This window comes from Crocuta crocuta, unplaced genomic scaffold, assembly GCF_008692635.1.
Source record: "Crocuta crocuta isolate KB4526 unplaced genomic scaffold, BGI_CrCroc_1.0 scaffold698, whole genome shotgun sequence".
Classification (NCBI taxonomy): domain Eukaryota; kingdom Metazoa; phylum Chordata; class Mammalia; order Carnivora; family Hyaenidae; genus Crocuta; species Crocuta crocuta.
In genome coordinates, this window is record NW_027530855.1 from 2728976 (window position 1) to 2740586 (window position 11611).

An 11611-nucleotide genomic window follows, 5' to 3' on the forward strand; every position below is an offset into this window, starting at 1 on the left:
TTAGAGGTTTGTCAATTTTGTTGATCTAAAAAAAAAACCAAACCAACCAAAAAACAAACCAAAAAAATAAAAAAACAAAAAACTTCACAACTTTTGCTTTATTTATTCTTCCTAATTTTCCTACTCTCTATTTCAGTTATTTCCATTCTAATCTTTCTTATTCTTTTATTTCTCTTTGCTTTGGTAAACAAAGTTCTTCTAATTTCAGAAGGTGAAAATTTAGATTATTAATTTGTGGCCTTTTTCTTTTTAATGTAGCTGTTTATAGCTATAAAATTCCTCAGGCATTGATTTTTCTATATTCCCCAAATTTTGGTATGTTATATTTTTGTTTTCCTTTATTGCAAAGTATCTTCTAATTTTTCTTGTCATTTCTTCTTTGATTTGTTGGTTATATAAAATTGAATTGCTTAATTTCCACATACTTGGGAATTTTAGATTTTCTTCAGCTATGGATTTCTAATTCATTCCATTGGGGTCAGAGAGAATATGCTATATGATTTTAAACTTCTAAACTTATTGAGACTTATTTTGTGGAGTAATATGTAGTTTATCCTGGGGAATGCTCCATATGCACTCAAGAAGAATATGTATCTTCTGTTCTTGAAGGAAGTATTCTACATATATCCATTGGATCTAAATGGTTAAGAGGGTTATTTTAGTCTTCAATTTCCTTGCTTATCTCCTGTCTAGTTGTTCTGTTCATTAATGAAAGTGGGGTATTGAAGTTTCCACATGCTGTTGTTGAACTACCTATTTCTCCCCTCAATTGTGTCATTATTTGATTCACATATTTTGAGCTTTGTTGTTAGGTACATATATATTTGTAATTGTTATATCTTCATAGTTGATTGGCCTTTTAATCATTATACATGTAAAGACAGTCAATATAGGTGTATATTTATTGTTTTCTGCAGTTATCTTTAAACAATATAAGCAAAAAAGAGAAGTTACATCCCTAAAAGATATTAATTCTAACTTTTATTTTTATATATGCTATTACTTTCCTGTTGCTCTTCATTTCTTTGTGTAGACTAAAGTTACTGTCACATGTTCTTTCATTTCATCCTGAAGTATTTTCTTTAGTATCTCACGTAGAACAAGTCAACCAACAACAAATTGTTAGTTTTTGTTCATCTGCAAGTATTTTAATTTTCCTTCATTTTTTTCAGGATATCTTTACCTACCAGCTATAGAGTCCTGGGAGATGGGACCAGGGTAAATTAAATGCCACAAGGTTCTCTTACTGAGATTTAGCTGTTTTTTTTCTTGATGAAAGGTTTCTCTGGTTGTTTCAAACTTCTGGCTAGTTTTCAGAGTTTTAAAAAAAAAAGCTGATTATGACAGTTTTGCCAATATATTGGTTGTTTTTGTGGAAGGAGGAACTCTTAGAGTTTCTTACTTCACCATTTTTGCTATGTCACCTTCTTTTTTTCTGCTGTGAAAGACACTTCTCCAAAGGGTAAATGATTCTTTGAATTTCACTTAAAAGTTACCTTCCACCTGTGTTATCATGGAAGATAATCAGGACTGCGCTTAGTGTAGTTTGTCAAACAGGGGACTTGTAGGATACAGAAGGGTGCTGAAACATAATATGAGGTTGGCAAATCTGATCTGTTGACAGAACCCAAGCCAGGTAAAGGCAGTGACTCCAGCAGCCCACACAGAACAGTGTCGGAGATCATACTGAACTTGGATATTGTTCACCCAAACATGGGCTCCAGTAATTGCAATATAAATGGCATGCCAAGGCAGTGAAAAATTCAGGATGGTGGATAATAAGATTGATCTGGTTTACTTGGAAGTCATACACAGGCAACTAAATAATTTTGTCAGAAGCTGACAGGATATGAAGCAAAATAAGATTTAGAGTGAAAAATAGGTCCGGTTAAGAAGTTTAAGACTAGGCCGTGAAAAATATAAGAGTAATAATGCTTTAGTTTATTCATCTACTCTTCAATCATCTTATTCATCAATCATCAATTTATTGAATAAAAACTATTTACCACGCCTGTGTTAAGTCCTGCTCTAGGTATTATGGATATTATAATAAATACAACAACTATAACCATGTATTAATGAAGCTTTCCATTTGATTAGGAAAGCATATTTTAAACAAGTACACATAATAAGCTAAAATTATAAATTGTAATAAATATAAAAGAACAAAATACTAAGGGAAAGAACCATAGGTGGGCCAAATTTGTTTAAGGAATGGAAAATGCTTAGGGAAGAAGAGACTGGTACTTAAAAGATGAAGAAAGGTTAACCAGGCAAAAAGTAGAAGAACATTCCATTTATTCTTAGGTAGTTGCTGCTGCTTGGTGTGGGGATATGCTTAATGGCTTTTAAGACCGGGAAAAAATTATAGCTGAATTCAGGTAAGGCTCTTGTCGTAGTTTTTAAGTAAATCATATGAGGAAATAAATAGGAGTCAAATTTGGGTAACTAGTTAATATTAGACATTAGGAAAGATATGTCATGACCCAAAGGTCCTAAGGAACACTTAGAGATCATTCCTTTATTTATTTATTTATTTATTATTTTTTTAATAATTTATTCTCAAGTTAGCTAACATACGGTGTATGCAGTGTGCTCTTAGCTTTGGGAGCAGCTCCCCATGATTCATCACTTACATACAACACCTGGTGCTCATCCCAACAAGTGCCCTCCTCAGTGCTCATCACCCATTTCCCCCACCCCCGCAACCTCCAAATCCATCAACCTTCAGTTTGTTCTCTGTATTTAAGAGTCTTTTATGGTTTGCCTCCCTCTCTGTTTGTAAATTATTTTTCCTTCCCTTCCCTTATGGTCTTCTGTTAAGTTTAGTAACCACTTCGTTCATTCCTGCCAATTCTTCTTGGAAGTATTCACACCCATTATCACTCTTCTCACTGTCTTCACTGACTCTCGTTACCCTCATGTCTTTTAACAAACATGTCCTGTATTTTCATTAAAAAAAACTTGATCCCTCTGGCATGAACCATCTCAAACACACACAAGCTCCTTTTAAAAACTTATATCACATTTCACAACACTTTTCCTCTTTATTCAAGAATTCAAAGTGTAAATTAGGTCTCTTTCAATTCAGGAATACCTCTTCCACCATCACTTTTAATGACATTCCCCTCTTTTTATCTAGAGACTATGATAGATCAGTTAATCCCTCATCATACACATGCTATACTCTCTTTTTTCTCTGACTGTTTCCTTTCAGCCTGAGAAGTTATCACCAAACCCTTCTATTTAAGAAACGTCCACATTGGTCCTGTCTCATCTTATCAACTGCCCTGTCTCTCTCCTTCCCTTCTTTTTTCTTTTCTAAATTTTCTTTAATGTTTTATTTATTTCTGAGAGAGAGAGAGAGAATGAGCAGGAGAGGGTCAGAGAGAGANATCTCAATTGTAACTCTTGTGTTCTTAACCCCTTAATTCTTGGATCTGCAAGGCCCATAGGAAGAGCCATTTGACAATCATCCACANCACCATCTTTAGTTACTATCTGGTAAATATCTACTTGGTGCTCAGTCTATGAAGAGTCAAGGTTAAATATTGTTGGTGTTTTCTAATCTTTTTTCTGGTCTTGCTGTACCTTGAAATTGACTTCTATGGCTAAAGTCAACCTCAATGCCCATTCTAAAAGGGCTCAGAGTGGTTCAAGGGAAGGAGAATAATTTTGAGGAGATCTAGTTAGTGGCACAGGCAGCAATAAAGTTGTAAGGACTACTGATGAAAGTCTTTGACTTAAATTTTAAAGTCTATAAGGGCTGTCCTTTGATTGCCTTTTTTTACCTTTTAATGTGTCTCCACCAATATAGCTCCAGTACCTCCCCAGAATCTGGGCTTCCATGCAGTGCAGACTTTATCTCCCTGAGCTGAGAGTATGATACTGCTAACATGTGTGCTCCATGATCCAGTCCCTCAGCACTCTTTAATTGAACTTAGGAGCATTTACCAAAGATAAAGAGTAAATTCGGTGAATGTTTCTTACAGTGTTTAATTTGATGCCTTCATCAGATATCGTAACAATCTAGCTCAATAATTTCCTCATGTCTTTGGAAGTTCACACACACACACACACACACACACACACACACACACATTCTAATGAGGGAAAATTTTATCTGGAAATTTCTTGTCAATGACACTCTTATAAGATGGATTTCTGTCATATGTCTTGAGGCAAGTAGTTAATAATTAAAAAGAAATGGAGCATTTTAAAATCTGCTCTTAAATATCACTCTATTGCCAACAGCAGCATTTAATGTGGACTGAGAAAAATTGGACCAGCTCAGTGAGGGTTTGTGAGTAGGCAAAATCAACCCCAGATCTACCCCATCGCCTGAATGTAGCTCCAATGGCCACATCCACTATACTTCTGCTGTCTCCTAGGGTAGTAGTGGGTGTACAGGAATGTAGGCACTACAGGAATGCCTTGTCAAGATGTTTATCCTACCTCTTTTCCAGGAGCCAGTGGATAAGCCATTTATGAACTGTCTATGGAACAAGTCAAGTTCAGGCCAAAGTCCCAGTCCAAAGAGAATAGTGTCTTTCAGATGAATTATGGATCCATAAATTGAAGGAAAAAAATTCAAGACAAGTGACTCTTAGAGGTGGGATCATAGCCCACCTCTGTAGCTGGTAGCAGGAGCTCAGCCACTACACTGGGGTCTGGACCAGATTCTATTTGTAAAGAGTTGACTGGTAAGAGTATGGCATGTCCTCAGACTGAAGGCAGCTGAGGCAGCTCAGGAAAGTCAGGCATGTGTGGAGAGGAAAAGTTACTGAACACATAGACGTGTCCAAAATGTCCCCTATGATGAGACCCAATTAAATCAGCAAATACTTACTGACCCCATAGGGTAGAAAAAAATAGACTGGGGGGTGAAAGAAGGGTCACATGGAATCCTTACTCTTTGGATGATATTAGCCAATTTGGAAGGGCAAGATATAAAGAGCCAAAAATGTTAACCAACAATGCAAGTATCCCGTTTATTAAGGAAAAGTGCTAAGGTCTATTAAAAACTAGGTCATTGTTAAATGGTTTGGTTTGGAATCAGAAGAAAAGTTTTGAACCTTTCATTTCTTTGTTTTGTTAAAATGATTACTCATATTAACTAGGAGAAATGATCAATTGATTATGAAAGTGGTTTTGGCTTATGTTACTGGGTAACATGCCATGTACTCTGGAGTATTTTTTAAAAAGCAGGTATCTGGGGAGCCTGGGTGGCTCAGCTGGTTAAGCGGCCAACTTAAGCTCAGGTCATGATCTCGCAGTCTGTGGGTTTGAGCCCCGTGTTGGGCTCTGTGCTGACAGCTAGCTCAGAGCCTGGAGTCTGTTTCAGGTTCTGTGTCTTCCTCTCTCTCTGCCCCTACCCAGCTTGCACTCTGTTTCTCTCTGTCTCAAAAATAAATAAATGTTAAAAAAAATTTTTTTTAAAGCAGGTATCTTGGAATGGCTGTAACAACACTTCCTAATTCCTCCTTCTTCTTGCAATTACTCTTATTCAGATTTGTTATGAAATAGGTCACAGTGAGAACTTCTTATCTATCTGACCATTCCCCAGGGCTGGCTACACACAAGTGGCACCCGGGTTTTGGCAGCTTGGCTTAGTGAGGGTGTTCCTGCCAAGCTGATTGCAAGGCTCGCTTTGGTTGTGTCTCCATGACAACCCCCAGTCTGGATGATACTCCATCATTCATCCACTTGCTACATTTCCATAATGCTCAGGGACTTATGTGAATGACTTCCTCCCTTGTTTGACTGCAATGACCTCGTGTAAGCTTAGATAGTCCTTGTTTCTGAAGTAAATGGTTTTGTACCATATCATGCCAATAGCCTAGTTTTGTTCCACAGTGAACAAGCTCTATTAGCTGTGAACACACCACTTCTGTGGGAATTAAATGGCCACTGTTCTAATGGAAAGCTTGGGAAGTAGGGTTTCTCTTCTTCACTTTCATTCTTCCTTCCTTTCCTCAAGTTTCTAGAAAGAAATGAGTTAATAGCCATGCAACTACTTATTAATGTGTCAGGTTCTCAGTTACACAAGTAAACTGTAGTAAACACACATGGGCAATGCATATGGAGGAAGCACCTAATTTCCTTCCCATTTTCTTCTCTTTTATACTTACGATAAAATATACTGTTTTGTGAATATTGCATTTTAATGAATTTTAATATGCAGAATCTTTTCGAGAGTTTTTCAAATCATTCTTTTAATTACTGAGATCAGCTTGAAGCAAAGGACTTGAAAAGCTTTGCCAAAGAGGAGAAAATGGTATTCTAGAAAAAGTCAAAGCAAAGTGTTTTGACTTTATTTTTCTTCTGTTAAACTCATAGAAGTATTATGCTAGCAATTACCATCTTTCAAGTCAAAACTTTAAGAATCACTAAATATCAGCTAATCAGCGGCATTGTGTCATTAAGAAGGATTTAAAACCCAAGTGCAGGAGGGAAAAAAATTTCAAGTGGTTCTGATAAGCTTCCAAAGATCAGTTCTTATTTGAAAACTTGGATTGAATCAGAGTAGAATGGAATGTCATCATTAACCAGGACCATTTCTTCACCTAAATCATTTTTCCAGTATTGAACTTGAATAAAACAAATTCAGTATGAAGAGGTCACTTTCTGATCTCTCCAATAAGATATTTTACAGGTCTGTATGAGACTCCCTATCCCAAAATCAAAATTAGGAAAGTTTAAATTCCCAAATACTAAACTCAGGGTCAGGAAACACATTTTTTTAAAGGCTTTTTATTTTTGAGAGACAGAGAGAGCATGAGCATGGCAGAGGCAGAGAGAGAGGGAGACAGAGGATCCAAAGCAGGCTCCGTGCTGATAGGAGCGAGCCTGATGCAGGGTTCGAACTCACGAACCAGAAGATCATGACCTGAGCTGAAGTCAGATGCTCAAACACTTAGGCACCCCAGAAAACATATTTTTTTTAAACAATATTTGTCATCTAGTTAAAATGGTTAGGCAGTGAGGCTCCTACATCAGTAGAGTGCTGTCTTCATTGATATGCATTCTCTTATGTAAGAACATGTTTACAATGGGACCAGTTAACTCACCAGGAAATTTTTGTCAATTTCTCCTACTAGAGAACATTTCCCTGAAGATGTACTATTTACTTTGTCCTTGAAGCAGGAAAACAAATGAGAATCCAGAGATGCATAATTGATTGTGTTATTATTAAGTTTAAGGAAAACTACTTTGAGTCATACTCTCATAACATTTATGTAATTTTCTGACTTCATGACAGTTTCCCTGAAAGGGAAATGCTTAGGATAATAGATCAGCGCTCTCTTGTTTTACATCACTGTGAATAACTTCCTTTTTTAGATATTTATTTATTTTAAGAGAGAGAGAGTGCCAGAGGAAGGAGAGGGAGAATTTTAAGCAGGCCTCCCACTATCAGCACAGAGCCTGATGTGAGGTTCAACCTCATGGTCGAACACAGAACCGTTGAGCCACGCAGGCACTCCTCATTGTGACTAACTTGTACCCCCTTCTCCTCCACTGCCCTAAGTTGTGAAGTTGGAAGTTATCTTGAGTACTGCTTCAATCAAAGTTATCAGTTTAAGTGGTTTTTGTAATTTAACAATTGTTTCCTTTTTTAAAAAAATTAACATTTAGCATTAAAAGATGTCGGAGGCCACGCCGGCTCCAACAGGTCCAGGGGTCCCTGAAGGATGGACGGTGTCGACAAAAGAGAGAGAGAGAGTCCCGGGATTCTTTCTGATCACCAGGCAGGCATCTCTGTCCTGTCAGTTTTGGTGTCTTTATTTTAAGGTTCAACAATATGACATCAGAAGACAGAATTTTTACAGCGGCTAATTATTTGTGATAAGATGCTTTGATCAGTGGAAGGTGTACAGAAACAGGCTTTACAAAAGTATTCTTGCAGAACCTCCCCATATTCTTGACGTCAGTCCCCCAGATTAAGGTACTAACAAACTTATCTTATTTTGCATGGGTAGGCCTCTAGACAATTTTTAATCACAAGAGGAAGAATGTATATTAGGCTTGCTCCTAAATTGCTTGAGCGAGCTTTTCCTTGATGCTGAATGTGCAAGCACCATGGGGGCCATAAATGTGTCAGTTTTTGCACCTAGGTTTATGTTTTAGCTACTCTTATCTGCTCTCATCCCAGTTGCCAGTGTAAGGGAGGGTGTTTGTGGAATGTAGGCCTTGAGGAAGGGACTGCTATGCTTCACCAATTAGCAAAGATATATGTAGTAACTTATGTTCTGCCCTGAAATAGGCTCTTTGTCTCAGGGCCAATCTCAATTGTAACTCTTGTGTTCTTAACCCCTTAATTCTTGGATCTGCAAGGCCCATAGGAAGAGCCATTTGACAATCATCCACAGAGCTTTCATCTAAAATCTCTCTTGCAAAGGCAAGAATATGCTTTTCCTTATGGGGTATCTGTGTTCAGAATATGGGTCTGATATGGAATATTGTGAGGCCTGGTCAATACCAGCAGGCTTATATCCAACATGAGCCAGTAGTAGTAGAAGGAGATACCAGTTTTCATTTCTCATGGGAGGAGCTGCAAACACTGCTATTTCCTTGCTGTGACTGCCATCCAGAGAGGCTGGTGCGGCTCCCGGCAAAAAGACCTATTCAAACTCCACGTATTAGTCACGTGACCTTACAAAAGTCACCCGATTTCTCTGGGCTTCATCATCCTCAGGTGGCTGTCCATAACAATAATGCAGGAAGTCTGTGCCTCAGAGAGGTGACTCTCAGGAGAAGATTTGGAAGCACAAATGGTGGTAACGTAGGACAGAATTGTGGGGAAACCAGGATAAGAGGAAATCCAGAGTCTTTTGGAACAGACAGAAGGGTTAGGAATTTGCAGATCCCTTCGTGTGTAATTTCAAGCCCTGTGAGTTCCAAGTGAGGAGTTCCAAGTGTGTAGCAGCTGTGTAAACAAAATCCTAAAGAAGCACTGAGTCAGGATTCAGGCAGTTGTGAAAAGTCCAGAAAAAGCCAGGGACTAAGAGGTCGCAGCAAGAACATTGCTGCTTTAGATGTCACTCTCGCCTTTACCTACAGGATAGAAAGGAGGCGGGATTCGCGAGGAGAATGGGAAACCACTGTAGCACCTGACCTGGGGGCCAAGAGGTGGGCATGGAACTCAGTTTCACGACTCAGCACACAAAACATCCCAGGGAGAGCAGGCTGTCATTGATGTTCACCAAGTAATCCTGATATTAGAGAGCCCTGGGGTCGATAGCGCAGGATGGAGTCATTATTTAGGAGACCAGGAAGCAGAAAGCAGGCTCTTGGGTGAGACTTAATAAACGGGAGTGGTCTCTGTGAGTGACAGAGGTTTCATCCTCCAGATGAGGATGGCCTAGGAAACGGGAATTAAATACAAACATCAAAGTCTGGATGTCTGGTATAATGAGGCAGCCACCTCCATTTTACCGACATTGGCTGCTTGATGACTTGTTTGGGGCCAGGCACTGCAAGTACAGAAATGAAGACAGGGATGGTAGGTATATTTAGGCTCAAAATCCAGTCCAACAAGAACACAGAACTCAGAATGAAAATCACTGGCTGTTCTACCCTTTCTACCTGATCCTGAGCTCACAGCGAGGAATCATAATAACCATCTTATCCAGGACTGTATGCAAACATGCAAACAAGAGAAGAAAAAAAACCAGAGAAAGTGCTATTATGGTCACCAAGGCTTGTATTTCTGGAACTTAACTAGTTTAGAAATCAATTATACCATGAGGCAATTTCTTGTGGCTTCCCTGGCATTCATTGCTACTTCTCTCTTCCCAGAAGCTCTTCTTTTTGTGGTTGTTGTTGTTGTCGGTGGTGGTGATGGTGCATGAGGTCATAAGGAATCTGGCTCTCCTGCAAGTTCCATGGATAAGGAAACGGTAACCTAGGCTAAGCCATTCGAAGCTCCACCCACTTGGCCACAGTGACTGGTTCAGGGTGGGCAGGTGATCTAAGCTGGTCCAGTTCATATGGACTAGAGGATTTAACTGAGAATCTGAAAAGGAAAATGCTCTTCTCCTCCTGTCAATGAGGAGGCGTGCACCTCCAGAGGTCCTGGCAGCAATCCTGTGAGCACGAGGAGTGCCAAAGTGAAAACAGAACTGAATCTGGGGTGGGAGAAAAGTTGAAAATTGGAAAGAGGAAAACCATGCGGTGTCCAGACCCTCCCCAGGAAGGGCCAGTTATATGAGCCTTTGCCGGCTCCAACCCCACACACTTTTCTTTCTCTTTCCTTAAGCAAATTTGGATCGAAATTTCTTTTGTTTGAAACCAAAGACACCTTTAATGATGAAACAGCTCTTTAAACTGAGGACCATGATGCTTGGTCTGCCATTAACTTGCCGTGGCACTTGAGATTTCTCCGGAAGATATGGTTTCCTTATACCTAATCCATGGAGATGGGACTAATATTCACTTACAGTCATTTTCATATCTAAAGGTCAGTGATATCCATGAACATGGCCTCAAACTCCTTATCAAAGTCTAACTAATTCTAGATCCTACTCTGAGAGTAAAATTGGCGGGATAAAGAAATGACCCCTGAAAGCCAAGGGAGAATGAAATGGAATAAAGAGTGTCCAGTATACACTTTGCTGGCTTTATTTAGAGTTTCAGCCAATTTGTGATGACCTTTGGGTGTTTCTTACTCCTTTGCTTAGGAAATACTTCAATAATGAGTAAAAATTATGTCCACTGGGATGTGGAATTGCTTATCTAAAGGTATGAGCACAGCACTCATGGAGAAAATCTGACTGGGCTATAAAACAAAGAGAAAATCTCTGCTAGATGAGTGAAGGCAAATTTGGAAATTAAGGAATCAGGCCTCTTCAAAACTGGGGTGCTTTCTTCCTCATAGCCCCAGTGTTCTACAGCACTAGCACAGCTTTGTGCCTGTGCACATGAACATCAATTCCCTGAGAATTATTTTCAGAGAATACTGCAATTGATTTCTCATCTTCCTTCCCAAACCATTCAATCCAGCAGAATTTCTGGAAACACCTAAAATTCAGGGCTTGTATCTAATTGCATTGTTAGCTCAGTGGAAATTTGTAACATGACAAAAGAGCATGTAACAAAGTTACATTCGCGGGGCAACTGGGTGGCTCAGTTGGTTAAGTTGTCCTATTCTTGGTTTTAGCTCAAGTTATGATTTCATGGTCTGTGGCTTCAAGCCCCATATAGTGCTCTGAGCTGGCATTGTGGAACCTGCTTAGGATTCCCTCTCTCTCCCCCTCTCTCTGCCCCTTTCCTGCTTGCACGCTCTCTCTCAAAATAGATAAGTATGAAAAAGAATCACATTTGCATTTTACATAAGACCAAAATGTTTCATTGTCTAAAATCAAATCTTTGAATGACTCCTTACCCACATGAATAAAGTTTTCGTACCTGTTCTGAGGTCATCATCTTCCATAATCTGAACAAACCCTAATAACTGCTGCCCTTCCCAAAACCACAAGGGAGTGCCACCATCTTTCCTGTCCCCTGAGTTATCTTGATCTTCAAGATCCCTCTGTACCCCTCTACAGTGTAGGGAATGATAATTGCTCCTTTTTTGCAATGTCACCTCTCCTTTCTCCTACCCATGATGACT